Below are 25286 nucleotides of genomic sequence, written 5' to 3'. Positions count from 1 at the left end.
AATAGATTCAGCTGCCGTGTCAAAGCTGAGACACTGTAGAGCACTAAATACTTCCTCTCATCTGAGGAGCTTTGATGAAGGCTGACATGTATGTCTGCCGACCCACTGGGTGCTAAATTCACAAATACACGCTTCTCTGTTATGACTGTTGTGAGGATGACTATAATATGGCAATTTCCATTTTGGCTCAGACTATTTCATAACTAAATGCAAGCCGTGAACATTTTCCTCCAAGGCACATTTCAGTACCACAAATGTACTTAACTCAGTGAGCTAACATTATTATTATACCACTATTTAGACTGTGGCTGCCCATACTGTACATTACAGATGAAGAACACTGCCTCAAAGAACAGCATGATTACACATCTTTCTCTCTATTAAGTTTCCATGACAGTGGAATGCGCGGCCCGGGAAGGTCGTAGAAGAGATAAGTGCTACTTACCATATTCAGCGTCGTTTGAACTAGGTAATTATATTCAGCCGGAGCGATTTTTCCTCCATCTACCCCACAATTCCTCTCTCTGTTTCTTCACGGCCAGTTAAAGCGTTGGTGTTGAGCTTTAACAAGGCCTCTTTTGTCCCAGATAAAGCTTCTAGACAGCACTCATCAGCGCAGCGTAAGATCTTTGCCTGCCGGAGCACACAGCGCTGCCCCGGGGGCATCTTATCACTCCGCTGGCAATCACAAATACCCACTGAGATAGATGGGCTTCTCAGTTCTCTCTGTGGGGAGCCCTTCAGCTGAGAAAAGATGGCTTCTCTCTTTCTGCAAACACTTCTGACTGGCAGTTTGGCAGACGGACAAACATACAAATACAGAGAGAAAGCTAGAGCTATTGACAGACAGATGCCTGCAACCCACACTGAGAAGTGCTGGGCGCTTTCTACACATGCACTGATTGACAGATTGGCAGGCAAGATGGAAATGAAGGCAGACAGAAAGCTGACATATGCATATAACGCTTATGAAGTCACGTTAAAGCAATTGTGAGTGCACACACACACACACACTCACACACTCCCACACAACAGCACTGTGTGCCTGCATTCCTGCCATTTTTTCTTGGAGCCCAGGAATGGCGAGCTCCACATGTGAATCTTTATACATCATGTCACTGAATTCCAAATGGCATCTTTACCTCTTCAGATTGCCAGTCATCTTTACTCAGCCGTTGTGCTACCTCGGTAAAATAGCTGTGGTGTTTCAGTTAAGGTGGTGACTGTTTACAGACATAGAATCAGTGTTTTTTAAAGTGCAGTTTCAGTCATCCACGATACAACACCATCCCGACATGCTGAGCTATAGATATTATTGGAGGAGGGTCTGTTCAGTACTTTTTGGCAATTTCTCAATCCGTCTCAAAGGTCATCCTCGATATTTACCCACAACAGTTACATGCACTAATAGAGACATCACCATCTATTTCATTAGTTAGTAAAATAACATGACACGGGTGTCATGTAATTACATACACTCACTCTTTACTATATGATGAATGTATACCACTTAGTGCTTTAGGGGGGTGCTGTTCTTATGCTGTCGATGATTCAGGCAAAACAGACAAGCCATTTGCCTCCATGTTGTAATGAGTCAATGTTTCGAAACAGTAATTACCTTTTCGACCGGTTGACAAATGACAAGAATAGTAGCATACCAATACACGCACACTCACACGCACACGCACACACACACCACACGATATGCTCCAACACAAACATGGACACACACACAGACACACACACACACACGTCTCATGGCGGAGTCGGGGTTATGTTGACCTTTAACCCCTGCTGTCACATCACCATTGATTTTCTTCTTGGATCAGACCTCATTATGTGTAGAGCGGCCAGCCAAAGCATGCGCCTGCTCCAGCAGACACTCTCTTTGCCTGCCATTGATCATCTTCGTCTTCGGTCCTTATCGTGTCTTTACTCAGTTGGATTACGTTAACACCTGAAATAAACATGCATCTCCGATATAATTACAAAAATCAGATATGACTCTGTTAAGCTTGCAATCCAGGTCTTCCTGCAATATTTACGTTCATCATGGTACACTCCTTTTCCATCTGAAATTGAAATGGAAATCATCCAGAGCATCTGATTTTTGTGTTTTGCAAGGTCTGACCTTTGTTCAAAAAGGCAGGTTGCTATACTGGGATAAAGAACAATACAGCTTGATAGTATTGTTGCTTCCCCTTGAATTTGTGAGACAAGATGATGGAAAAAAACTTCAAGGAATCAACTGATTTTTTCTTTGTATTTACACTTAAAATATGTTATTGCCTCTGACCTTGTTATGTTGGCAATTTAGAGCTCACAACTTTAGTGCTTCAACGACTGCATTTGTATGTGCTCTTTATGGTACAGCTGAGACCAAATACAATCCAGTCATGCAGGCTTGCCTCTTAAAGTAAAGTTTAACAAGGCACACAGAGACTCCCAGCTCTAAGTGATGCAGTCTGTCCACACATGAACACTCAGAGGAAATGATAGAAAAGCTATTGTGTATTTAACTCTCCCTCAGAAAAAGATGGTAACATTTAAAGGTAGTGAGTCTGGGGGATAGAGGAGAGTTTGCGTAACGGATGGTCAGAAAGCAGTCGTGTTTTGACTAGAGGTAAATGTCACAGTAATGTCAACTGCTTCCGATCCATAAAAAGAGGAAAGGAAGGTTAAGTTGTTTTTGTTTCCGGAGGTTGGTTGGCAATCGGGATGTGGATGAAAGTGATTATCATCATTATTCTTTGTAAGCCAAGAAAAATAACATGTGTATGTGTGTTCTTGCCATTAACTTTATGGAAGGGAAGGTCAGCCATCCATACCTTGAGTCAGAGGTGTGCAATCAATATTACATACTGTTGAGATATAGCCTTTCTTACAGGGCAGTTTTATATCTGAACCTGTGTTTTTTACTGTAATTATTTAGTATAAAGCTTCGTTAACACATTGTCAGAACGCAGTGATACATCCAACACTCATAAAAAACACTGCTGACTCAAAGAACATCTTCCTTTAGTCCAGGGTTAGGCAACCTAGGCACATTATGCCAATCGTAGCTTAAAGCTATACTAAGGAACTTATTTTTGGTGATGGACGAAATTGGTAGTGTTTCAGATCACCAGAATCCCTTTTAGAAAACCAGCTATTTTACTGCAGTAGGGTCTGAAAGTCTGTCCTGTCAGACTGGTTCTGTGATTCCCCGGGCCTCCCTTCACTCGACTGGGTCCCTACCAGCCTAGTGTGGTGGAGCTCGGCTCCTGGCTGATTGGCGTGGACAACTTCTTCTGGATGATGTTCTCTTTAAAAAGGAGCTGGTATGTTACATTACCTTAAAAGAGTGTTGCATTGTAGGTTGTTTGTAGCCTCACTGTTGCTCTACCATTGAGTTTATTGTGTGATTGACTTAGTGAGCCCTCAAGGTTTTTAGGACGTTTCTGATGCTCTTGTAACATGTTTTGCCGCCACAATGATAAAAGATTGTTGGCGACTAAAAAGTTTTAATAGCGTCTGGAGTTGTTCAGACACTGGTATCCGAAATGTCTCCATTTACCAGCTCTTTTACGCCACACAGGAACAACAACACATGTGAGCCATCTCGCTTCTCACTTCGGTAAAGTTAACCAGAGCTCTGTCTCTGTTTGCATTTCTTCATCTTTTACAGAGGGTTGAACCTGAGCCAGGCCATACAACAAAATAACAATCATGTCACATCCATACAGGGATTTTTGTATGCACCTGTTCAAAAATTAGTACTCTATCAGTTGATATGCAAGTTCAGGTATCGGAATTGGTATCGGTAAAGGAAAAATGGAACAGGAACAACTCTAAAAGCATCTCCGGACATCTTCACTGTATAAACGGATCAGGGAGGAAATCTGCCAGCCAACAACACAGATGTGGGATTTGAAATCTGCTTTAATGGAAGTATTTAATGGTTCATTTTCATTTCATTTTTATGAGAGAAAACACTCTTATCCTTGAATCCACCACTATCTCAATGATTTAATATACTTTTACATATTCTGCTCGTAGCTCCCTGTGTGGCAAAACCTGCCATGTGTTCCAAGCAGTCACACAGCAGTCAAACAAACACTCAATTGGTTTGACCCAGGTCTGCAAATAGAGCAGCTACATATGGAAAAATTACTTCTCTAGCTTTAGAGCAACTAATGGTGCATGAGCTTTTGTTTAATCTAGATCCAGCCGCCCCAGCATTGATTTGTGGGCTGGATCTCCAGCAATAGGTCTGACTAGGGTCAACTACACAGGTATTTATGGTACAAGCAGCAGATTGCTATGAATTGATGACTTCCTTGGCTGCGAGGGGGACTCGGGGGATGGGAGGCGGGGTTACATTGCTCCAGCAGAATGTAATAGGGATAAAATGAGGTGCTAGTCGGCTGAAGAATGAGTACAGGATTGGCAGCACCGGTTTTATAAGGCAGTTTGAATATTAAGTCACCGGACATGTGGGAAATAGAGCTTTTAAAAGTACATGCCCTGATGTCATTAACCAGTCTGAGGGAGGACGGGAGAGACTGAATGGATGAGGGTAAGAGCAGTTCCTCAGAGTCAGTGAAGATATACATGATTCACTTCATTTGACGGTGTTTGAACTTAAGTACGTGTGGTATTACTTTTTATAGAGGCTGTATAAAGTTTTGTTGAGTAAAGAGACACAAAGCCGGGTCAGCTGAGGCCTGGGCTTGTATTGGCAGGCCCAGACACACTGCAGCTGCCAACTTTCCCCGTGAAAGCGTAAACAGGCAGTCGCAACTAGCACACACCGCGGATCCACTGCTCCGTGCATGATGCTCTGTGGAAAGACTGAAGCAGAACGCAGAACATGGCAGTGTGAGTGATTTGGAGGCTAAGGACAATATTCCTCCATATAAAGTGATTGCACGGGCAGCGTGTGTCATGTGGGGAAGAGAATTTTGGGTGGGGGGCCTGCCGGGTCTGAGAGCGGGGCTGGATCAGAGAATACATGTGGAGACAAAGACATGAGCTGTACAGGAGTTTGGGGATTTTATCTTACTATTTTGGGATTCTGGGAATACCCACATACTTGCTATTGCGCTCAGTAAGCTCTGCTACATCTTAAGTATTTAAAACCAAAGTCTGCCTTTGTAACACAAGACTGTAAACGTTGCTGTTAGAACTCCTTTGCCCCGCACCTGAGCGAAGGTTCCTGTGGCTCTGCATACTCTATTCTCCTCTGTCCACTTATCCCACATTCAGAGCCATCCAAACGAAAATTAATTTCTTTCAGTTAATTGACCCACAGAGTCTTTCCCTCAGCTCCTTAAGAGTTGTGAGGCAGAATCAGCTGTCGATTGCAGATTAAAGTGTGCTGTTGTTGGAGAGAGGAGCGCATTGTGTTTATCTGCAGTGACAGCTGGCTGGAGGCAGCAGGGGGAATAGATCTGTCACTGTGCCTAGTTTGTCTGTGATCTGGCATCTGCCCAGACACTCCACCTTTGGCTGGGCTGACTGTTGTACACCTCCGCTCTGTCTTCACTTCCTCTTCCTCCCTTTCTTCTCCTTCCCTCTTATCCTTCTCTACCCTCTCAGCACTTTGCAGGATCTCTTGCAGGAGCTTTCTATCACTGCAGTAGATGTGCACCCTTATAGCCTGCTGCGTTTACTGATGGTGTTAGTGGTTATGCATTGGCTCTGCTCTCACACATCCTGTTAATTTCACATTTACCTATTGAGGGTCATTATGTGTGGTTCAAACTGACCCAGGTTATACAGCAGGTGGGCCAAATCTGCCTTGCCTCCTTGTGTTCGCCAAGTACTGCTCCTCGCCTCCAGCATACAGATTCCATGATGTCTAGCTGTGCAGGAGAGCCTATTCACTGTGATTATTTCATCATGCTAGCAGTTGAGTTGCAATAGAAAAAGACAGCGAGATGAGTCACAGTCTGATTCCACTCTTAATGCTCACAGAGGGGGGCTCCTGTAATGCATCGCTGCCACTGCAAACAAACCTGCTCCTTTGTCACGCAGGGCTTCATCAGGGCTTCCCGATGAGTTGGCAGCTGTTTCATTTTTTAGCATTTGCGGTGCTTGATTCAGCTCCCTATTTTAAAGTGCCACAGGGCAGGAAGACTCGATCCTCTACCGTGGCTGAGCAAGGGTCACCAAAGAGGAAATTCCTCTATTTGTAAACTCAAAGGTTTGTTTGTTTTTAGCTGATTCACTAAGCGGTAGCCGTCTGTTCACACTCTTGCTGCAGCGTTTGATGTGTGTCTTTTTGCTACTTATGCGGTGTTGTGTTGACATTTGACCAGAGTGCTTCTGTAATCTGTTTTTCTCCTCTCGCTCCCTGTGAGCAGGAGCTGTATAAACATGTCCTTCCTCCACGAGAGGCGAAGGGATCATTCCTCATTACAGGGAAGGCAGTGAGACGAGAGGTGCACAGCCACTGCTGTTGTTTGATCCTTTGAGTGGCAGCCGGCCCAACGCAGGCACATGTGCCATGTATGAGTGCACTTTCATATGCAAAACAAGGTGGATAACAACTGAATCCTGAGAAGAGGAACCTGAGCAGCCAGCATGTATTTCTTCACCACAGACTGCTGTCAGCCGTACAGCTTACAAAGCCCACCTGTAAATTCAGATTCTCCTACAACTGTTTTCACCTCAGATGATTTAAGTTCTCAGACCTATTTCCATTGCAGCCTTTTGCTACTGGTCTTGGCTTGGAGACACGTTACCAAACTCAGTCCCATCTCACCACACTTGAGAGCACAGCGCCTGTAGCGGCTGAGTGAGCGCAGTGGTAACCAGCCCCACACCTCGACCTCACACCGCTGCTCTGACACCACAGTAGCTGATGAGACATCATTCAGACCCACTGGGATCCTCAGACTGGGCCACCGACGTTGTACTTACATGCCTCACTAGAGGACTGACAGGCTGGCTCCTACACGGAGGCAGCTTATGCAGGAGCAGGGCGTCTCCCAATAGCAGAGGGTATTAGGTGCCACTTCAACCAATAATCAGCTGATCAGTAAGAATTACTTTTAATTTGTTCCTGTGATTCTTGGCTGCTGCTGACTTATCCATTCATTCATTCTTACCATCTAGCCTGCTTCCCATCTGCTTTTCATTAATTAGTCTACTTAAAATATTATATTTCTGTAGGGTTGTCCATATCTTAATGATGTTTATGAGGCTTGCATTTGGAGCAAGCTTCCTCTTATAACTGTTTTGAATTCATACAAGGAGCACCCTGGAGAGCAGAATAATTTACCATTAAATACAAGTCTTTATACGTTTTTGTACATGGAGGGGTGTGTGTGTGTGTGTGTGTGTGTGTGTGTGTGTGTGTGTGTGTGTGTGTGTGTGTGTGTGTGTGTGTGTGTGTGTGTGTGTGTGATAACAGCAGAACATACAGGCCCTCTAGTCTCTATTAAAGATGTGCACAGATGGCACAGATCTGGGGGTGTTTGCATGGATAAACTTTGTGTGGTTTTGTTCCTAATGTGTTGTAAAAAGTTTAATTTGTCAATTAATTTTCTTCAGTTGCAGCTACATGTATGGAGATCAAATATACAGGATCTGTAGTCATAGGTGGATTACTTGCATTGAAAGTAATACTGTGCAGCAGGAAAAAGTCAGACACAGTATACATAATGTAAATTGTCCCTTTATTTATCTATTTAAACTCAACACACATTCTTTTATACAAATTCCTTCTCTGGCTTTTACTCTCACAACTTTTGTTTGGAGGGCCTCAGATGAAAACTTGGTATAAATTAAATGAAAGTCGTGTTGCTGTCATTCTGTTTATTACGTCAAACGACACTTGTGGATCTGCAACGGGATTAGCACCACTGTGTGTCTTGTCTCTTTTTGACATGGTACTTTACCAAGAAAAAGCATTATGTAAGCTGTACGAACCATGAGAGAACCCTGTTACTGACACCTGCACCTCTTCCACAAGGAAAGACTCAGTTTGGTTGTACAGTTTGTGAATATGATACGATAGTAACCACATTGAACCAGTGTTATACCAATATTCCTTTGAAAAAAATAGAATTTAAATTCCATCACTATACAATTTGCAGCACTTTTCTTTCAAAGTGTGTGAAAAAGAATGAATTGTGGATGTCTATTAGTCACATTCCATAATAAATGTTTCATATTCAGCCTACAGTGGATGGTCATAAAGAAACATGTAAAACGGTGTGCATGAGACTTCCTGCTGTGGCAGCCCTCACTGTAGTGACCCTGCCTCACTCTCGCTTTCTATCATCTCCAGTAATTATTTACATCCCTCAGTAGTGAGTTGTCAGGAAGCTGTATTGCCAGCGTAGACTGCAGGGAGATTGCTCTGTGTTCTCTTTTCTCCTGACACCTTTTTCATATCTCTCTCTATCTTCTTCCCGGTGAACTGGCTTGATGCCAAGGCCTCAGGTAACACCTAGATATACCTCCCTCTCTCTCGCGCTCTGCGTCTGTCTCTCTCTCTCTTCCCCTCAGCACTACTCTACCTGTTAAACACAGGATTAGAGTGCACTCGGCAGGGTGCAATTATACAGCAAGCACTGATACATCCAGATTTAAACACAGCCCTCTTGCTCTGCTCACTTGTCTGCTGCGGGGCGCTGCAGCCTGGAGGTAATTGTATTGCTGTCAGCCCTTGGTTGATGAGTTGCCAGTGTAATTGCTTTATGGTTTGACCTCTGGTTTTTCAAACAAGCGCCCTGGTCAAGGATCTGCACTGGGCAGGTGAGGGATGAGAGGGCGGCTAGTGTATGCATGCGTACATACTCGTGTTTGTGTGTATTTGTGGTCGGTGGAAGCAGGATAAATATGTTAGTCCTCTAATGATCTGTGTTGCCCTCTTGCCCTGTTCTATATCGCGTCTTAAAGTGCAGCTCTCTGCCTCTGTTTAAAACAAGCATCTGAGTCAATTGAATTGTTAGGTATATAAAATGCACAGGGATTTGTCGAGGTGACAATTGGTACAGAGGCGCAGTGATAGCAGTACTGATGCACAAGGACAACAGAACGGCTGCACATTGTCCGGAAGCTGCACTATACACACTGTACTTATCTCTTGACATGGTATTCTTAGCTTCTGCTGCTATTCTGCCAAAATACGCAGTATATTACAGTAATAGTTCATAGCTTCTAATTTGTCAACCAAGACCTTCTGAACAGGCAATTTATCAAGTTGGAATGGCTTTTTGAACAGAAATGTAGTTATTTTTCCTCTCTTAATCAACCCCCAACCTAGGAATGAATTCTAAATATACATGTATTTTTTTTACAAATTGCAGGACCCAAAGGTTTAATTGTAGTGTAACACACATTCACAATATCTTCACAAGCTGTAGGATGTGGTAGAATAGTTCTGCAATCATTGATTTTGCTGGCTGTAATGACAATTGTTTTTAAGTAATCAAAATGAATTGCGTGAGTTGACCAAAACCAAAACATTGGCTGTTGTGGGTTGATATAATATCAACCTGCCAGTAGAATAACCTTGCTACTATTTACAATCAGCCAAAGATGGTTTCATTGGAGAGGTGTTTTTAAAAGACCAACAAAGTGGTGCGTCTTACTTTACATAACAAGCATTAGTTGATTGTATGATGTATCTTTAGACAGGCAGTTAACTACTGGCTCGTTAGTTGTCATTAGTGAGCAAATTACCAACAGCTGGTGGAAAGGGAGAAGTCATCATTAATTTCCCAGTTCAACTTTTAAACACATCACATGTGTTTTATGTTAATCACAATAATGCAGCAATAGTAACTTTTTGGCCACTTTGGGAACAAGCTGTAAACACAGCATTGATATATCACTTTTTAAAGTGTTTAGTAAACAGTGTGTTTCTACTTATTGAGCAGACATGAGGCGTTCATTTGTAGTTGTGTTTCTGGTCATCTGGTGAATATAAGTCCAACACTCGCTCTTTTTTTAGCTCTTCTGGTTTCAAGTCTCTTGAGCTTCTAAATGCTCCAAGATGCTAGCTAGCTAGTCGCTAACTTTGTCTGTCAACTTGTTGATGTTAGAGTGATTGCATACGATTTGTTTATGTGACACTACATTATTATATGTCGTAATTTCAAACATTGGTAATACAAAATATTAAATAGTGCAGTTTCAAAAACCTCTGAATTTCAGAATGAAGCAGTGAAGCAGCTCGTCTTGTAAGTCTGCAAAGCTAACGTTAGTTCACATAGAACTGTCTGCAGCATCATTAGGCGTTGTTAGTCAGATATGAAAAAAACTTGTCGGAAAAGGCTTGCAGTTTGTTAGGGTTCTCATAAGTAAACTATGTAGCTGTCACTTTTTAATGCCATGACTATATTTGCAAACTACTGAGTAATATAAAGTATATAATGTTATATCTCGCTAAATGTTAGCTGAAAGTGACAGAAGCTATTCATATTTTTTCATAAAGATCCCCATTAATTGAATGCATATATTTGATACAATTCCATTAGGTTAAATGTATAGATAATATGCATCACAATTATGGTCATACAAATCACAATTACAAATCACAACATATTATCCTGTTCAGCTCTGCTTCAATGCCTTCAACTGTTTTTTGACAAAGGAACAAGAGCATTCTCAGGAGTGTGGCCTTTGTCTGCAGTTACACGAAACACACAAACACACTGAGGGCGGGTGGCAAGGTTGACCACCTGAAGAAGTCGAGGAGGAGGAGGAGTAGATGTGGGAGGAATGCCAGACTGACAGTTGATGAAGGGAAAGGTAGAGGTGTGAGAGAGAGAGAGAGTCCGCATGGACCTGCATGTGTCAGAGAGCGCTTCATTGTATGTGTGTATTTGAGTGCCTTTCCACATTGTGTATTGCATGGGGAAGAACGAGACCGCTGCACTGTGTGTCTGCGTGTGTGTAGTGAGAGGGGGATTTAAGAGGAAGTGAAACAAATGCACAATCAAAAGATCAAAGAAAAATAAGACGTTTATGCAAGACAGAAAGGAAAAGCCAGAAATGGAACTGCTGAGAAAATGGAGACATTATACAGTAGTGATATGTGTGTGTTTATGTGTGTTGGCAAACACCATGTGGACAGTTGCACAAAGCAACAGCAAAATAAAAATGGAGCTGGTTATTCCTGATGGAAGCACACACACTGAAGGCAGTTTCTTTAAATACCACACATGCATGTGTCTGTTTGTGTTTGTAAGTATATATATATATGCAAACAGCGTGTCAGGCTCATTCATTTAGCAAACAGTTCAGGGCTGACTCAGTATTTCAGGAGCCCTCTGGGGTGGCTTTTAGCACCAACAGGAGAGCTTGTTTTTGTGCCTCCAACACGTCGATGCCTCATTCTCTCTTTGGCAGCTCATTTTCCTCCCTGTCAAAATCACTATGATTACTCTAGTCTGAATATTCAAACATTTAACATCCATTCAGATGACAGGTTGTGCCTTATTTTATCAGGGAGTTACTGAGGAAAATGATAATTACCTTGAAGGACACAACAGGGGCATAAACGATTAATGATGAATAAACAACTCAATATTTATTGTAGTGCAGAGAGTTAAAGAGGTATTTTGCTATCCTGCCCTTGTCTGTCTTCTACTTATTATGGTTGTAAATCTCTAGGCACCTCTCTAAGAATACATTTTTACCCAATTACTTTACTGACCAGAGAGAGAATTCAGTTTCATCATCGTGTGTAGTAGACACGTTTATATATATATATATATATATATATATATATATATATATATATATATCTCATATCTATATATCTATATATATATATATCTCAAACCGTGATTACAGTGTTTGTAAATTGATTAGTTTCTTTGGGAGTAAAATAATAGATCTATTCCTGCAGGGTTTTATGGTGATTTCCAAGAGAGGACTTTGTGCTGGCTCATTTTTAAAGGCACGACTTTGAATAACTTTGAAATGAGCATTTGAAGTGGTGCTTTCATATCGGTGATGCTCATCAACCACCTCTTATCTTTACTCGTGTCTAGTGAAGCAGAGATAGCTTACCCATCTATGTTAATCAGTGATCAAGTCAGCTAATGTTCAATTAATATATGATATGTAGTTAAAATGTTATTATCAGTAGTACTATTCCTGGAGGGCAGATGTAGTTCTTTGACTGAGCAGGAGTATACCCCAGGGTTAGGGTTGAAAAACTTGAATTTGAGCAATTGTCATGTTTTTACCTAAATCTTCAGGTCTGCTTAGCTTTTAAATAGGTTTAGAAACATTTGTCACTATCAGACTTTGAATAGAGTTTAAAGAAAACATGTGGTTGTTGTGTTGATAAAAGGATACTACTTTTTTGAGAAAGGCGTTGACTGCAGTGATATGAGGCTGCAGGCAGATCTGAGGTTTCTCCTTCCCTGTCAGTCGCCTCTGCCTGGGGTTCCTCTAATCTGTCTGCCTCCTGCTGTGTGAACTAAGCAGACTCCTCAGACCAGTTCAGATTACAACAGGGTTCACTCAGACATTCGGCATACGTCGAAACACTTCTTCCATCTTTTGAGTTAGTCAGCAGTGGGAAGGAAACTTGTTTTTGTAATGTTTGCTTGGATTTGGCTTTGACTGTCAAACTGTGAGCAATGCAGACACAAAATGGTGTTTGTTAGTTTTAAAACGCTTGTCTTTAACTGTTGTTGAAGAAGCTTGCCATTGACGTCCCTACTGTGTTTCTGAGCAGTTTTACCCATGAAAAGAATACGCAAACATTGGTGCGGAAACCTGTTGAGCTGATTTGTTGACAGTGTGAGACCGACATTACACATTTATGGGAGTGTATTTGTTATTCTGCTCCACCAATGGGTAAAGCTGTTGCCGAGGCAACGCTTCCTTTCTCTGGAGAGTGGAAAAGAAAAACCCGTGGAATGACACCCGGCTGTATTTCGAGCTGCAGTGTGTGGGCGGAGCAGCAGAAAGCAGGGCGCTTCCTGTGACAAGAGGTGGGAGGTTCATGGGACATATTGGCCTCCGTGGAAAGCCTTTTTCCTGTCAGACAATCGACTTAATAGTCTCTAGAAGAACCTGTGCGAGGTGAGACCCGCGATATCTGGTGGCATGTGATATTCACTTCAAACCTCAAAAATCAGACATATCTGTATAATCCCCATATTTACTGGTGTATGTTGTAGTGTGGCTAGCAATTCTACAACCACTGCTTATGTTGTAAACATCCGTCTGCATTTTGCATTAAATCTAGCAGTTGCAAGGCCATATCACAAACTGAAAACGTATTTGTCATTTAAAGTTGAATTCAAACTAGATGTAAGCTTTTGGACTGACATACTGCCAACACAATTAAGAAACACAGGGCCCATAGGTGCATGCTGGGATGGCAGTGGGATGAGACATGCAGCAGCAAAGTGATCAGCAGTAGAGAGTGAGCAAATGACTTTGACAGCTGAAATGAACTGCTCCATTGGGGGCGGCCAACTCAGCGGACACGTCAGCTAATTCAGAGCGAAAAACCACTGGAGTCTTATGTAATGTTAACAACCCAGAAGTGGTCGTCGGGTTTACATTTCCTTCAGAAATTAGGCGAACAAATGTTTCCTCAAAAGATACTGCAAATGATAAACAAATTATTTTGGACTCACTATTAAGCTAAGCCAAGTGACACACTGACTGTGTGACTGACAAGTGACTCACTGTCGCTTGACATCTACGTCCGCACTATAACTCTAAATAACATGCATATCCAGTAGTGAATCAACGTAAGCAAAATTACACTAAATTAGTAGTCAAAGTGAATAATTTTTGTTAATATAAAGGTAGTACGTAATGGTGATTTGTAATCTCCTATTAGTACTGCAAGTACAGTGAAAGGAAAAATGCATCGTTACAATATATACTGCAAGCCCCTGGTGACACTTCTAAATAGCTGAGACAACGTTTGCATTTGATACAGCATATGATATCCCTTCAGCAAAGACGTCACAGGCTGTTGAACACACACTGTCTGTGGAAAAGTAGAGGAATCCTGATTAGAAGTGTGCACATCGACAACAGTATACTCATATTGCATTTATTCATTAATTAACACATGTGCATATGCAGGGAACATGTATGCGGGTCATGAGAAAATATCTAGGACAACAGCTATTGGAAAACCTCCTAACAGGCTCCAAAACTATTCAAAAGATCCAAATCAGGAGATCCCTCTCCTTCCTGCTTGCTGGCACATTTTCTTTTTCCAATTTTGAGTGCAGCAGATTTCAATTGATATCTCACAAAATACTACCTGGAGATTACAATAGCCTCTTTTCAGCTGCCAGCTGCCACAGACTAAGAAGCAAGACCCCTTTTCCTGTAGCTTTGTAAGGAGGCCTGTTTGAGTCCTAATGTCACTACAAGTATGACTGAGTGATACAAGGTTTGCACCTGTTTTACCCATGAGACTCATTTTTAAGTGCCTTATGGCAGAAAATAGTCGTTGTTGTATCATTGTAATGTAGCAGATACAATATTTTAAATTCAGCAGGTAGATTTTTGAATCAATGTGACCTATATAGGGCAGATATTAGACTCAATACTGTAATAATTAGTCATGGTCTACTGTTTTCATCTCTGACGATGAAACCGACACACACAGTGGGAGAGGTGTAACCGTAATAGGATATGCTATATACAATTATTGTATTATCTGTTGAAGGTGGCAGATCACTGGTTACACAGACATCATACTTTTTTTATTTTAAGTTTCAGGGACTGGAATAGAGATCAGCATTTTCTAAAATGAGCTAATTTCTAACTTTGTCGTTGATGCTTTCTGTATTTGCGTGTACATGAGCTTCATCCAATCAAGAACACATTGAGAATGCTTTTGAAGTGCTTCAGGTGGACGGTCCTTTATTGACAGCAATGTTTAGAGTAAAACATTAACTAAAATGTCACTAAGCACAGAAGTGTTTAGTTCTTTTCATACGAGAATGATAGTTCTTACAAAACAATGTCCACAGAAAATAGCATGTAGTGCTGTAATTGATTTCAAGTTGATGCTTTTACCAACAAATCATCTTGACAGTTATTCCCACACGATTAAAATTCAGCTTCATGTTCTCTCCTGCAAAACAGAGAAAGCAAGCGTGGCAACAAAGTGAACAACAGTGTGTGAAGCAGAAAGAGAAGGAAGTGACAAAGTGAGGGAGGAGGTAGGTTGGCTCCTGTTAGCTGGACGAGTAAAGCAGCAAGTTGCCAGGGATTAACACCCTGTGTCTCCTGTTCATTCCCCTGCTCTCCCATAACACACTGCATACAGAAACACTGCCAAAAAAGTAGCTTACACTACACAAAGGATTCAGCCTTTAAACCGTGATGTCAAATGAACAAGAAAAATACACCACATAGATTAACAAAAGGTGAAAAGGATGCGGTTCATTTCATTTGTGTGCTAGCAAATGATGCAACATTGATCACTGTAGAAGTTTGTGCTTCCTCTTGTTCACAGTCTGATAACGCCTCCTGGCACACAATGCGCCCTCCCTTCTTTCCTTGAGGCAATAATCTTCTGAGTATATGCTTTGAGAGAAAACGGGGAGGCCCGGGCAAATGCGTCCAACTCTCTGTTAATCAAAGGTGTGTTTGATGTCGCTGACAGCAGCATTGGGTGGGCGGTGTATGCTCTGCTGTCTTTGCGGAGATTCAAATGCACAGGACTACAAAAGCGAGCAAGCGCTGCATGATTAAATCAATCCAGACTAAATCATGACAAGACAGAGTGATTTATCTGACATGCCAAGAGCTGCAGCAATGCGTTCAGAATCAGTCCAACAACTGAGCAATAAATCAGCACGACCTCACCTCAGCCAGTTTAAAAGGAGCTAAACACTACTGAGGTGGTATGACAAATGACTCTGCTCTGTAGCTTTCATATCATACGGAAAATGAAAGGGGATGAATTTTCTATTTTAATATTACCTCTCTGAACACCTTTCACGTCGGTGCAATATCCTTCATTACATGAACAGATGCTGAATAGAGACAGATTCCATGTAAGTCACACCCTCACTACATCTTGTTGGGGGCAACAATTCATCACTCTCCGTTGACTTCATATTGCTTGAAGGTTCCTTCTTTTAACTTTGCTCTGCTAGCAAACATCAGAACACTTCCTAAAAGCTGCTATGTGGCGGGACCCAGAACTAAGTTTTGTTAAGCTGCAGAACCGAAAAACAGATTCTTTGAGAAGACAAAAGTGAGGCATCAGTGAGAAGAATGCGGAAACTGGGATCCTGTTACTAAGTATGCTTATTTGTACGACAAGATTTCTTTCCAATTGTCAGCTTGAGGCTAACTTTATTTCTGTAACGTAGGAGAATGCATTTTGACATTATGCATCTTGTTTTATAGTTAAATGTGGATTAATCAGAAAGCTGTAGTGTTGTATCTGCAAATACCGTAACTAACTTGCTAACAGCCTGTTAACTTCTTATCATCCATTTAGTTACCAACTAATGGATCATCATATAGTATGTGCAGTGCTTCCATAAATCAAGAACTAAGACTCATGTTTTGATTTTCGCCACAATAGTTAAAGTTAAGCCGACTGGATGACTATCAAATGTATTATTATTATATGATATATGATCACAATGCTGGATTAGCCCTTATATTGCAATTGTATGCACGTGTTGTCTTTTTTTCCAAGGATATCCAGGCGTTGCTCTTGTAGCACTTGATGAACTTACAATGTAGTTGTTTAGTATTTATTTGACATTTTTGCTACATTTCCGGCGTAGTAGTAGGAAAGTGATGAATGTTCAAGAGGGCCCTGTTATCTCTTTGTGGCACGGCTTAATGTTGAGGGAGGTGTTCCCTACAGAGCTCTTTGTGTCTAAATAATTACTGGCCTCAAAAAGAAGAGTGCCATGGAGAAAGTGTGGTGGTGTGCATTAGACATCACCATCGTCAATTTGTTCTGCGGTCCAGGCTCCATCTGTGAGACTCCTTTGCCTTCTGGTTTATGCATGCCTCACAGAGACCCCCTTTCCCTTTGCAAGCAACTTTAGGGTTGCTGACATTCCTCTGTGCAGAATGCATAAACCATCCTTTGGGAGCAGAATGTGCTTCCACGGTGGATCCCAAGGCCCGAGCAGAAGCACGTAAAGCCATGCACTTCATTGTTGGCAGGCAAGGGAACCCGTGTTGGATTTTATGCACGCATACTCACAGACACACACACGCCCCAGTCCCCATGCAGGCTGGAACAGCAACAACGCTCTCTCATACTGTTGCCAGGGCAACGTGGTCGGGTCAAACCAGTCGAGCGGTCTCCAGGCTGGGCTACCCCCACATCACCTCCACTCACTTATCTCTGCGTCCGTTTCACTGGCCATCCTCCTCATCCTCTCCCCTCTGCCGTCACTTCCCCTCCTAGCTCATTGCATCTTTAGCCACTTCTTCTCTACTGTCGCTGTCACATGTCGGCCCCAGGCTGAACACGGTGAAATGAGGAAGATTCACCACTCTGGCCACTTTGTCCGTCTGTAGACATATTTTGAACCAAAACATAAGAGGAACCTGGCCAAATGATAACAAGTTGAAAGTTGTGTATGTGTATGATGCAGGTTGCAGTGGCATTGAGGGTTAAGAGATATCATGCATTTCAAATTTACAAAAAACCTTCAAGTACTTAACCAAATGCTGAGTACACATGGCCTTCACACCGACGGCAAAGCATTTACTTTGCAATTATGTGCATCAGTGTTTCTCTTTTCATTTGTAAATGGGTTAATAATACAGAGTGTGATAAGGCTGCGCCATTGTGTAGAAATAATTTAATAACCATTTTATAAAAAAAGCAACACTTCGAGCCTATGGAAATTATATCACAACTAAGCCGTTTCTGGCAGGGACACAGTGATGGATTACCCTTTTTCTCCTGCAGCTATTATAGATCTATTGTTGGAGTCGTTGACTGTGAATAAATGGAAATGACACAGATAGACAATTGAAATCTGTTTATTACTGATAGAACACAGCAGACATGAGACAGCAATGAGTGCAGATGCAAATGTGCTGAACAAAGTCTAAATGCTTTGTGATGCTCCAAAATTCTGGCCAACACATATCTTTCCAAATAAATTGAGAAGCATGATACACATCCGCTTCACAACCATTAGCAGTCTGTGATGCACTTTGTTCCTTAAACTGGTATGAAATGCAACCACTGGGCCATAGAATAGCAAAGAGATATATACATATAATATGTACTGAAGGGATGGCTTCTCATGTTATCGTCTAAGCTAATTAGCTTATACTTAGTTTGTGTATTGCTTCCTTAATAAAACATCAGAGGACATGCAGTCATTCAGTGAACACATCCGAGTTGGCCCATATAAAAGCTTTTAAGAGATTTAAGAAACACCAGACAGCATTAGTTAATACAAAAAAAAAAGACGTGAACCAATAATTTTCTGTCAGGTTACGAGCAAGAAAGAGTAGACCCAAATGCCGTTGCAACGATACAAAGTAAATTTATTGTCCAAAAAAACAAAACTAAAGAACAGGCTTCAAAAATACTAAATTAAACAGAGAGGTTGGCATAACAAAAAAAACAAGCACGTCGGGGACGCCGGCGGGTCGCCGACTCTCCCGGCCTCGAACATCCGCCTGGCAGGCGAACGTTCTCGGACGGACGAGTCGGTGACCCTTTGGCTTACCCCGACATGCTTGAAGCGAGGGCCCAGTCACAGCTGCTCGCAGCTTTAATTTAGAGGAACACATATATATTATATGTGTGTGTGTATATATATACACACACACATATATGTTATATATATATACACACATATATATATATATATATATATATATATATATATATATATATATATATATATATATATATATATATATATATATATATATATTTAAATAAATCACATCAGAGGAAATTTGGCCTTTTCCAAGCTCCAGTAGAAGTCGGTAGGGAGAGAAACTGAAGCTGGTTCTTCAGAGATTCATCACTGCATCTCCATCAGTTCTAGTTCAGACTCTCTTCACTTCTTCTGCATTATCAAGAAGGGAGTCGAGAACAGCTTGAATTCGTTCTCAATGGCAGAAAGATCTGGGAAGCGCAGACTGAGTTCTGTCATTTGATGTGATGACAGACACATATTTCCTCTTTTTCGCAGAAAGGTTGACCTCTGGAAAATGGAATATATGTATATATATTTTGTACATATAAGTATATATATAAAAGATAAAAATATGTATTAAAAGTGATTAAAAGCTTGAGGTTTCATGGAACGGCGTGGAAGTGGTGTGACGACTATTGCATATGGTTCGTGATCATGCAGCAAGCTGTTGTAACTCCACTGTACTTTGTCAAAACTGTTCCAAAGTTAACATGCTTTATGAGAGGCATGGCTGGAAGACTTCTGCATGCCAATATGAACTCATAGTCAGAGCGCCACCTACTGGGAAACTATGGCAATTTGAACTAGAAATGAAGGACGAAAATGAAAATGGCCGACTTCTGGTACGGTTTAGAGCATGGTCCCAAGAGAGTTATTTTTAAGTTTATTTGTGGTACATACGCCTATCAAATATTGTATATCTATGTTGAATGTACTGCAAGGGCTGCTTTGTTGAATTTAGTTGAATTTACCCCTAAGAAGTTAATGGGTCCTTTTCTTTTGAACACAATGAGATACAAACAAGCTTTTGATATATTTGTATGAAATTGAACCTTTAATTATCCACAGAGAATTTTGTAAAAATCGAAGCCAGTGTTTAAGAAGATTTGAGGAAAAAATTGTTTTTATCAAAATTCAAAATGGTGGAAATTCTAAGTAGGCGGACTATAGTGCGACCACGTACTTTTTTGTAGAGCAGACACAACCGGACATGTGTGCCAAATTTCAGGTCAATTGGTGATAGGGGGCAAAAACTGTGGGCTTTCACAACTCACAGGTTGTCAAAAAAAACACGTTTTTTTAGGGGGCGCTATCTGACTTCCTGTACGGTTTAGAGCATGGTCCCAAGAGAGTTATTTCTAAGTTTGCATGTGTTACATATTCCTAGCAAGTTTCATACATGTAGGTCAACCGTAGCGCTGGGGCTGATTAATTGAATATTTGTAGGGGGCGCTATCGAGCCGAAGTTCCAGTTTTGAGTCATTCAAGTCATATCAGGCAACTACATCTTTGCCTTTAAATGTGTGTGCCAAGTTTAGTTACGTTTCGAGCATGCTTAGTCCCTCAAAAGTACCTTCGTTGTTGACCGCGAAGGATGGGGCGCCACGGCAACAGCGTTACACAAAAAATCAAAAGCTTTAGGGGCTGACATCATGAAAGTCTTATGTTTGTCTAGAAGTAATTGGAAGTTGATCTGATTGACCGACTAAGAGAAGCAAGCCAAAGTATAGAAATATTTACTTCATGTTGCCATTAGGTGGCGCTATGACTAATTAAAAATTAGACTGCACATGTCTTCAGGCCTGGAGGCTGATCAAACATGTGAAACCTGGAAAGGATCTTATCATGTGGAGTTGAGTTACATCGGTTTATTCGGTTAATGGCGAAGGATCGAACTTCTGCGATGGACCGACGCTACGCCGTTCAACGGATCCTTACAATCTTCAAGGTGATGCATTATCAATGTCTTAAGTCTGTTCCGACGCATTTTGAGAGGGATCTGAATAATCTGTGAGGAGCACGGTGTACAAGTAGAAAACATGTAACTTCCTGTTGCCTCTAGGTGGCGCTATGACTAGGATGAAAATTGATCATATGGATGTCTTCAGGGTCAGGAGGTCATGGCATATGAGAAATATGGAGTAGATTCCATCATGTACGCCGAGTTAAAGCAACTTCCATTTTCATGGAAAATGGTGTCTCTTTGCCGCTGCTCTGCGCTCACATAGTTCGATATTTTGAAAATCCTTTGATAACTTTTCCCTGCAAAGGTCTAAACATCATATTGCCCGAATGTGAAATCAATCGTGTGTAATCTCTAGGAGGAGTACGTCAGAATACAACGCCTGAAAACAAGGAAAATGCCAAAATTGATCGGTTCACTGCAGCGCCCTCTAGTGTTTGAATATTCTGAAACAATTTGGGTACGTTAAGGGACACGATGTTGACATATGCTACAAAGTTTGTGAAGATAGGCCAAGTAATTAGGAAGTTATGTGTATTGACATATTGAGCCACGCCCCTAAGAGGTTAATTGGTTAATAACTTCTGAACGCAATGAGATATCAACAAAGTGGGAGGTATCATTTGATCACATTGAGCCAATGATGATCCACAGAAAATTTCGTAAGAAACGGACCCAGCGTTTAGGAGGAATGGGCAAAAATGTGTTTTTTTACAAAATTCAAAATGGCGGAAAATCGAATTAGGCGCATTTTAATTTCACGGATGAGTTTTTTGTAGAGCAGTCCCACCCGGACATGTGTGTAAAATTTCAAGTCAATCGGCCATAGTTGGCAAAAAGCGTAGCCTTTCTGCCTAAAGGGGGCGCTATAGAGACATTTTCTCAGACTTTTGGTCGACACCCAAATTATATTAAAATTTTCGCCGAGTCTGATGGGTGTGCAAAGTTTGAAGAATGTAGGTTTATCCCAAGCACCTCTTTTCCCTGCGCATAGGTCGGGAATAATAATACTTAGCATTTCAATAGGTCCTCGATCTGACTACGTCAGTACTCGGGCCCTAACAAGAACAGGCTTACTCACACGGGCAGAGGAACGGAACAGGGGAACAAGCGGTAAGACACAGTTCAACTCACAGGACATACAACAGGGGTCACAGACGGGGAAAAAACAGTACAATGCGACAAGGGGACGGGAGACAAACAGGGTTTAAATACAAGAGGAAGGTAACGAGGCACAGGTGGAAAACAATGAGGGCAGCACAGGTGAAGGGAATACACAATCCGGGAACAGGGCAGACAGACAATCACGGACAATCACAGGGGCAGGAAGTGCAGGAACACAGAGGACACACAAGACAAGGACTCAATAGGACACAATAAAACAGGACACCAAACAAACCAACATCATAACAGTTTTCAATGGCACTTACTTATAGCACTTTGTAGTTCTGCTTTCTTGAAGAAATTGTACTTTCTTGATTCTTGTTGTTCTGAGTTTGTACTCGTGGTTGATTGCACTTATTGTAAGTCGCTTTGGTGTCAGCTAAATGTAATGTAATGTATGACAATGGCAGATGAATTGAGGCTTTAGCTTGCACACTGTCTGACAGTAAATGCAATTAAAGATACACGTGTCAAACTGTCAAATTATCAGTGCAGTACTCGTGTATTGCTGTTTTATATCAGGATGAATTAAGTAGCTGATTACCACGGTGACTTTCTCCAGAAGACTAATGAAACCCCACATTTCTGCAAGTTGATGCATAATTTATCACACCACTCAATGCTGGTTTGTTCACAAAGACATGTTTCTTTTAATAACTAAGGAGACACTGAGCTGATGTGTATTGATGGACCTCCATACTGCAAACACCTGGTCTCCACATCCTTTCTTGTCAGGCTGCAGCCGCTTTGTCCTCATAACAGCTCTTTAAAGCTGGCCCTCCAGGTAATGAATGTAATGACAAGTGGCCTGCTAATACTGTCTGGTCCCTCATGAGAAATGAATGTGTTGTTGTGAGGTGAGAAGAGCTTTGAGCTGCTGTGTGATGTCAGTGTGATGACATTAAATCCTTCTGTCAAAGAACTTTTTGTCACAGAGGACCACTACTGCGTTTATAGTTTCTCTGCACTAAACTATCAGAGTCATTGTTGTCATTATGGGCTACATTGTCACTATTCTGAGCTTCAATCATTGGTCACCATGTATAATTGTGTTACTTAAAACACGTTCAATCCTTAATTCAAGATTAAGACCAAGTCTTACAAAGTATCACAACCCTTTCTTTTCTCTTAGCTAGAGAGAAGAAAATATCAACACTAGAAACACTTAATGTGTCTCCAAACACGTTCTCCGACGAGGGAGGGAATTGTACAAGCAAGTAAGAAAATAAACAATTCAGCTACAAACATGTTCAATGTAGTACAAAATAAATAACGCAGACTCATGGACTAGAACATTGTAACGATGTGTGGGCTGTTGAAGGATCTTTGCACTTACCATCTCAATTCCAGATACATTTTGCTTGCACTTAAATTGCTTCTTTTTTTTCATGCAGACTTTCTTCCTTTCCATGGCCAATGTATTTTTAGTTTTTTGCAGTGACACATGAACACCTTTTGTCACGGAAGGTGCCATTTATTAGGAGTTATGAGGCTAATGTGCTAGCCATCTGCTAACCCCCACCCTTGGAGCCAATAATTTGATTATTCATATGGAGCGTTAAACTGACTGCAGTGTGGCCGGGCGCTGCTGGCTGTGAACAGATGTTGAAACGTGAACTAGCAGCCCTAGGCCTTGAACCCCATGCAGCGTCATGCAGCGGTGTGTCGTCCTCTGCCGTTCAGACATGCAGTGATCTCCTACGACAGACTTTACCAAGCAACAGCGAGGCACCAACTCCACTCGGACCTAATGCGATCTGGAGATAATAGGCAGCAGAAGCCCAGGAAGAGGATACAATTCAATCACTAGACGTACACGCACGTTCCCACTGGCTGGCAGATGTGCATTTGCGTCTATTTGTGTGCCTCTTCACCATATCACGTTAGCCATGTCCTTAACCTTTTCCACACTTCCAGTGCATCTAGAGCTGAAGGCCTGCCAGTCATATTTTAAACATTAACAAAATACAAATCACCAATGTTTGCCGGTATTCTTAGTAGTGAAAGAAAAGTCACAAATGACATTTAGGTCTGCTAAAATTGTCTTGCCAAGGTCGTGGCATGGGGTGTGGTTATGTTCTGGCAACTGTTTGTGTTGTGTTAGTTGTGTGCATTGAAGTTGGTTGAACTTTTAGCACAGTAGCTAGCTAGATTTCAATCAGGAGAGACAAGTTAATGATTAGTAGCTAACGTTTATTATGCCATATGATGCGTTCATGAGTTACACAGAATTTATTTGGCGCTTTAACTCAACAAGTAGATTTGAGATCACGCTGCGTTTGCCCTGAGCGGCAGCAATATATAAATACCCCGAGGAGTCCAGACACTGGTTCTGCTGGTGTTGCTGGAGATGCAGATGGGGTGCTGAATCTGAGACGGCGGGTGCACTGCAAAAAAGGAATTTCAAGAAAGTACAAAAAGCCTTGTATCAAGAAAATAAGTCATATTTGCCCAAAAAAGAATATTAATCTTGTCAAGCATATTTTGATTAGAGAAAAATATCTAATTATAGGAAAGTATGCCTTACTTTTTCTTGATTTTTGGCTTATTTTAAGAAATCTTGTCAAGCAAAAAAATCTTTTTTTTGCTTTGATATAGGACGATTTGATTGAATATAAGAATGTTTTGCTTCTTTCAAGAAGGGCTGTTTTTGCAGTGTGGCGCTGGGGAGGCAGCGGATCGCATGAGACAGCAGCAGGACGCTAGAGGCGGGGATACAGCACATTTAGAGGACACAGCAACAAGCTGACAGGCTAACGAAGAGGGTGTAACTCTGCGCTATTAGCTGGGGGCGCCCAGCTAATAGAGTCTATGACATTTCTGACAGTGACGTCCGGTATAGAATGTGTGCTGCTGGTGAAGGACGGTGAGAGTGAGAGGCCTACAAGCCTAGCGTGATGGGGTGTTCTTCCTATTTGAACGTACGCTCGAGCTTCATTTGGTGTCTAAACTCTACTCATAGATAACAAGTGGCAGACACCAGCATTCCTCATGTGTAGTGGTCCTAAATCTCCACAGCATCTCCATGTAACAAGCCTGTGTATGGTCAGAATAATGCGATAGAATGGTAGACTGTATTTATGTTGAGCTTTTCTTTGCAATGTGCCCCATATACAGCCATCTATTAGTGTTACGTTACATGAAACTAAACGACACACTTGATCAGCTTTTTGCTTGCTTTGATATACCGCTGCTTATGTCACACTTTTCTGGATAATATTTATAACCGGGAGATAAGCTTGCATGACCTTCTCAAGTGAGAAACTGGTGATCATTGTAACTCCAATATGACAGGAACACTGCATAATGCCAAATGGTCCGTCGTAGCACCGGGAATTATGGGCACTTGTAGAATGCTAGCATGCTCTCTTGGTGTTAAATATTAGTTTGTTGTGCACTACACTGACAAGAAATGCCAGACTTGAACCCTCTTAGCTCTGCATGATGCAATTTTCTCTCTCTGTAAAATACTATTCAGGAGGTGACTGGGCGAGGGGGCAAAAAAAAACACT

At 41.6% G+C, this 25286-nt stretch overlaps 1 protein-coding gene across 1 annotated transcript in view; it reads left to right on the top strand.

Annotated features, from left to right (window-relative positions):
• The window catches only part of fbrsl1 (fibrosin-like 1), a gene marked incomplete at its 5' end in the record, with an annotated part of 266408 nt that overhangs the window by 48949 nt on the left and 192173 nt on the right, over nt 1-25286 (top strand). The window lies entirely within an intron of this gene.

The sequence above is a fragment of the Taurulus bubalis genome (assembly GCF_910589615.1).
Source record: "Taurulus bubalis genome assembly, chromosome: 8".
NCBI lineage: Eukaryota > Metazoa > Chordata > Actinopteri > Perciformes > Cottidae > Taurulus > Taurulus bubalis.
This window is presented reverse-complemented; position numbering and strand designations above follow the sequence as displayed.